Source organism: Wolffia australiana, chromosome 4 (assembly GCF_029677425.1).
Source record: "Wolffia australiana isolate 7733 chromosome 4, ASM2967742v1".
Lineage (NCBI taxonomy): Eukaryota > Viridiplantae > Streptophyta > Magnoliopsida > Alismatales > Araceae > Wolffia > Wolffia australiana.
This window is the reverse complement of record NC_135838.1, coordinates 986,895-992,894: the sequence shown is the minus strand read 5'-3', so window position 1 is coordinate 992,894 and position 6,000 is coordinate 986,895.

Genomic DNA, 6,000 nt, shown 5'->3' with positions numbered 1-6,000 from the left:
TGGATGATGAAGGCAGTCTAGAGGAAGAAGACAGATGACGTCGGTCCTTGAGATCACATCCTGACCGTCCATCCTGGACATCAAGCCGATTTCTTGTAACGTTGTTTGGATGGCAGAATTAACTGGGGTCTAGATTGAAAATATGGATTGGACAAGTAATTTCTTGTTTGGATAGGAGGTATCTGGGTTGGTGGAAGGTTATCAGTCCCGGCTTTTTTGTTTTAGTATCAGTTAGGTCAAAGATTGATTTAGGTTAGGGAATGATGTTTTCAGTCCCGGCTTTTTTGTTTTAGTATCAGCTTCGGTTTGGGAAAGATGGTTTCGGTCTCGGTTTTTTTGTTTTAGTATCAGTTAGGTCAAAGATTGGTTTCGGTTTGGGAATGATGGTTTCGGTCTCGGCTTTTTTGTTTTAGTATCAATTAGGTCAAAGATCGATTTAAGTTAGGGAATGATGTTTTCGGTCTTGGCTTTTTTGTTTTAGTATCAATTTGGTCAAATATCAGTTTAGGTTAGGGAATGATGGTTTTGGTCTCACAATCGGTTCTCTGTCCTAGTATTCGCTTTGTCAAATATTAGTTTTGGCTAGGGAATGATGGTTTACGCCTCAGTAACATTCCGGTCAAATATAAATTTCGTTTAGGGAATTGATGGGGGACCATCCAACTAGCAGGACAACAGTTCATGAACAACCACTGCGAGAAGTTCGAGCCGACGTTTGAGACACGAGCTTCAAGTATACAGCCTAGCCACAATTGCCTTGGTTGCCTCTATTTTATTGTATTTATTTTTCTGAATTATTGGATTGGCCGTTGTGTTTTGGGCCTCATCTGTTATCGTTTTAATTTTTCACATGTATTGTTGGACGGTTAGAGGATATTCCTCACCATGGGACTGCTTCCCCTAACACGGCCCGCTTGGGCATCCTCCTTATCCTATTTAAAGCGATTCATGCCCAAGGGGGCACATGGAGTTCATTTGAAAGTTCGGGATTTGAAGATATCTTCATCTGGGCTCCCGCCCTCCTCCTTTTGGGAGCTAACCCTTTTACCATTTTCTATAGTAGGTTGTAAGGAAGTCGCACATTGCCACGTCGTCAGATTCACCGCGTCAAGCCACCCCTCCAGTGGAAGAACGACTTCGTCCCCATGCAAGCTTCTTGATCTCCGTAGCCGATTCATGGGGTTCTTTGAGCCATTCTCCAAGGATGCCTCAGTTCCTGATCGCCTTCGGCTGACTCACTGCCTTGCATCATCGCCGTCGAGCCGCCCTGTTTGGCCAGTACTTCAGCGTACCCAAGAACCAGATTCTTGATTCCATCACCCACCCGATTGCCCTTGCGCCCGCGCATTCAATGCCACCGCATCGCATGCCCACAAGCCTTCATACCATGCGCCCTTGTCCCTGTGGATTGCAGGCCGCACATGAACACCAAACTCCATGTGTCCAGTGTCCAGCCTCGCGCACAATGCTAGTACCCTGAGCCTTGCTGCGAGCGCTGCGCCAGCACTGCCTGCCGTGGCGCACGCGCAACACCAGCGTGCGCCCTAGTGCCCAGCGCCGTGGGAGCCGACCGCCAACTGTTGTTGCAGCGGCTCAACCCTCAGCTGACGTTGCCAACTACCAGATGTGTGACTCGCACATGCTCCGGGCGCGTTTCGCGCACTCTGCACGTGGGTGAGCACCTTGCATGCTCCACGCCCTAGCGCACTCTGTGCACGAGACCCAAACAGCGCGTGGCACGCGCCTTGTTGCATCTACCTACAGTCCCCCCCCCACGAAGGGAATGTCCAACCATTATCCATCCGATATCCAATATCGGACAACCAATATCCGATATCGGCAATAAAATCGGGACGTTGTCTAATATCGGATATCTGTCGATATCCATCTTTGAGGTGTGGATGGATATTGGTGACAGATACCGGTGATTGACGGACGAAATGGATCTCCCATACCGAATATCGGTTATTGATATTCCGGATGTCGGTTTTGATATCCGGATATCGATAACCGATATCCGAATATTTTTTTCCGAAACCGTTTCAATCCCATATGGAAGATTTCTAAGATTTTTTAAGGTTTAAATCCGGTCCAGCCGTTTTTCATATAAACCCATGTATTAAGTTGCGCGGACAAACAGATGCTGCTTGTGACATTATTAGAGAAATGCCCCTCCGACTTAATAATCCCCAAATTTAAGTTGGAAACAAAAATCAAAATTTATTCATTAAGCCATATAAATAATTTATTTGGGTTCATAATCGTGCAACAGGTAACCTAATTATTTTATGGGGACTAAGGAATATTTAAAATATCTTCTTCGAAATTATAAATTAAACTAAAAGCTTATTTTTATTAAAGTTCTATAATGTATGTGAAAGATGTATACTTATCCACCAATAAATCTCTGATAAAATGAAGTTTTTGGGAAATGTTGAAAATTCTACAATTAATGCCCACACTATGTTGAAAATTGTACAATTAAGTATTTACTATTTTGGAAAAGTCTAAAAATGTTTCGAAAAAACTTGAAAAGTCTGCAATTAACGCCCACACTATGTTGAAAATTGCACAATTAAGTATTTATTATTTTGGAAAAGTCTACAAACTTTTCTGAAAATCTTCAAAATTCTGCAATTAATGCCCACACTATTTTGAAAATTGTACAACTAAGTATTTACTATTTTTAAAAGGTCTGCAAATTTATATGGAAATCTTCAAAATTCTGCAATTTCATGCCCACACACTATGTTGAAAATTGTACAATTAAGTATTTACTATTTTGGAAAAGTCTACATTTTTTCTAAAAATCTTTAAAATCCTGCAATTAATGCCCACAATATTTTGAAAATTGTGCAATTAAGTATTTACTATTTTGGAAAAGCCTACAATTTTTTCTGAAAATCTTAAAATTCTGCAATTAATGCTTACACTATGTTGAATATTGTACAATGCAGTATTTACTATTCTTGAAAAGTCTACAAATTTTTCTGAAATTCTTGAAAAGTCTGAAATTAATGCTTACACTATGTTGAAAATTGTACAATGAAGTATTTACTATTTTGGAAAAGTCTACAAATTTTTCCGAAAATCTTCAAAATGCCCACACCATGTTGATAATTGTACAGTTAATTATTTACTATTTTGGAAAAGTCTATACATTTTTTTGAAAATCTTAAAATTCTGCAATTAATGCCCACACTATGTTGAAAATTGTACAATTAAGTATTTACTAGTTTGAAAAAGCCTACAAATTTTTTGGAAAATTTTGCAAATTCTGAAATTAATGCTTGCACTAAGTTGAAAATTTTACAATAAAGTATTTGCTATTTTGGAAAAGTCCACAAATTTTTCAAAAAATCTTGGGAATTCTGCAATTAATGCCCAGACTATGTTGAAAATTGTACAATTAAGTATTTACTGTTTTGGAAAAGTCTACAATTTATTCTGAAAATCTTGAGAATTCTGCAATTAATGCCCACACTATGTTGAAAATTATAAAACTAAGTATTTACTATTTTGGAAAAGTCTACAAATTTTTCTGAAAATCTCGAGAATTCGGCAATTAATGCCCAGACTATGTTGATCTTAAACATGATGTAAATACATACATACACAATATAGTCAACCTATATATTAGTGAAGTAAGTGCAAATTTTAAAAATTTATATTATTAATTTTTCAGTATCTACAATGGCTAACTGTAGATTTTTAATGTTGGGGAAATATAGAGTTTGTAGTAAAATGGTAAAAAATTTTAGCAAAAGATGCCCTTACTATCTTGATCTTGAACATGGTTTAAATACCCAAGATTTATATTAGTGAAGTGCAAATTTTAAAATTTTATATTATTAATTTTTCAGGATCTACAATGGCTAATGGTAGATTTTTAATGTTGGGGAAATCTAGAGTTTGTAGTAAAATGGTAAAAAAAATTTAGCAAAAGATGCCCTTACTATCATGATCTTGAACATGGTCTAAATACCCAAGATTTATATTAGTGAATTAAGTGAAAATTTGAAAAAGTTATTTTATTAATTTTACAGGATCTACAATGGCTAATTGTAAATTTTTAAAGCTGGAGAAATCTAGAGTTTGTAGGAAAATGGTAAAAAAAATTAACAAAAGATGCACTTAATATCTTGATCTTAAACATTGTTTAAATACCCAAAATTTATATTAGTGAATTAAGTGCAAATTTGAAAAGGTTAATTTATTAATTTTACGGGATTTACAATGGCTACTTGTATATTTTTAATGTTGGGGAAATCTAGAATTTTATAGGAAAATGGTGAATATTTTTAACAAACGAATTGTTCAACAAAATTGACTACCTCTGTAATATTTGACAGTCAAAATACGCCCTTCGCCTTAGAATTTCCTCACAGCTCTTTCAATAGTTTGTGCTTACTTGGTCATCACTTGCATAGCGAAAGAGAACAAATAAAACACAATGATTGTGTAAAATATGCATTATAAGGTAGTCAATGTAAGTGATGTGTTCCTCCAGCCGATTCGACTATCCCATTCTGGCCATCCTCGCCATCTGAATCCAGCTCCACATTAGTGTACCATCGCTTGTTGTCGCCACGTAGCCAACACTTCACAGTGATGAGTGTTTCAATGCTTATCGGTGACAGACGTGTTTCTTGTACGTGACAATAACATTGCTCGTTGAGAACATGCGCTCAGCAGGAGCGCTTGTTGCACACACAAACAATAGCTCCCTTGTAATGTAGGCAAGTAATTGGGAAGCATTTCGCCCCTGTGCTGGCCCACCAAGATAGTGGGGTGAACACTCCCTCATTAGGCACGACCTTTGTTAGGTGTCAGTCGAACTCGTCGGATGATGACCTCATTAACATAGGTGTCGGGTGGACTTTTCACATAGTGCTCTATAGCCAAGAGTCCAACTCTCTACCTTTTGGGCGCTTAGTTTCAAAATGCCCACCCACTGCATACCTCGGTGAGTCGCATGGTAACAAAGACCATGCATATGTAGTGGTTGCCTCTTTCACGCCCTCACGGAGCATTGACCCTTTGTGGAATGGTTCCATCACTGTTGCGCCAGTGACTGCATCATTCGCCCACAAGATCTTTGCATACTGCGCTAGCTTGCATTGCATCGCCTTACATGATTGCGCCATGTTAGAACAATCTCATTCATGCAACCGACGTACGCAGTTGAGGAAAGTGCCCTCTTCAATTTTCTAGACCACCTCCTTGTGGCACATGAGGCCGTCTATGAGAAATAATACATCACATATGGTCGGCGTCACTATCTTGTAGATATGTTCGGTGGATACAGCAAACCACCCAAGGATGCAACATAATTCTTTCAACAACACCCACTCTTCCTTCGACATCTTTGTCGACTTCCTCTTTCGGCTAAAATTCTTCAACAAATCATGAATGACATCATGTTTCTTCATAGAGGTAGATAGCATAGCATAAGTGTTGTTCCAGCGAGTCGGACAATCCAACACAACCATGTTAGAATCTTCGACTTCGGGGTCGTCTTAACATGTCTACGCATACTCTATCCATTGTGTAGAGCTCCGACTACTGCGCACTTGTGTTTGCACCTTCGCAACTGCATCACCCAAATATAACAGCCGACGTGTTGCGTCATTGTCTTTAGATGCTGAATATCTCCATGCACATTGTCCTTGTCGCTATCATACAGTTATGTTGTCTTGCTCACATCGCCTTCATCGAGCTCTACTACGTGGGTCGAAGGAATACTGAAGCTTTTAATTATTGCTTGGATGACAATGTTTAGAATGTGTGCAATGCATGGGACATGCCTTCTGGCGCTAAACGTCAGGTTGACACTCTTTATCTTCTTCGCAATCACTAACAACATCCTCTTATCCATAGAGGCGTTGTCAGTAGTCAGAGCGTAAACCTGCATAACCACATGTCACATATAAAATCACATGTTTAATTATAAAGATAAGTTTGATGTTGAATGATGAGCTTTGATGTTGAATGCAAAAT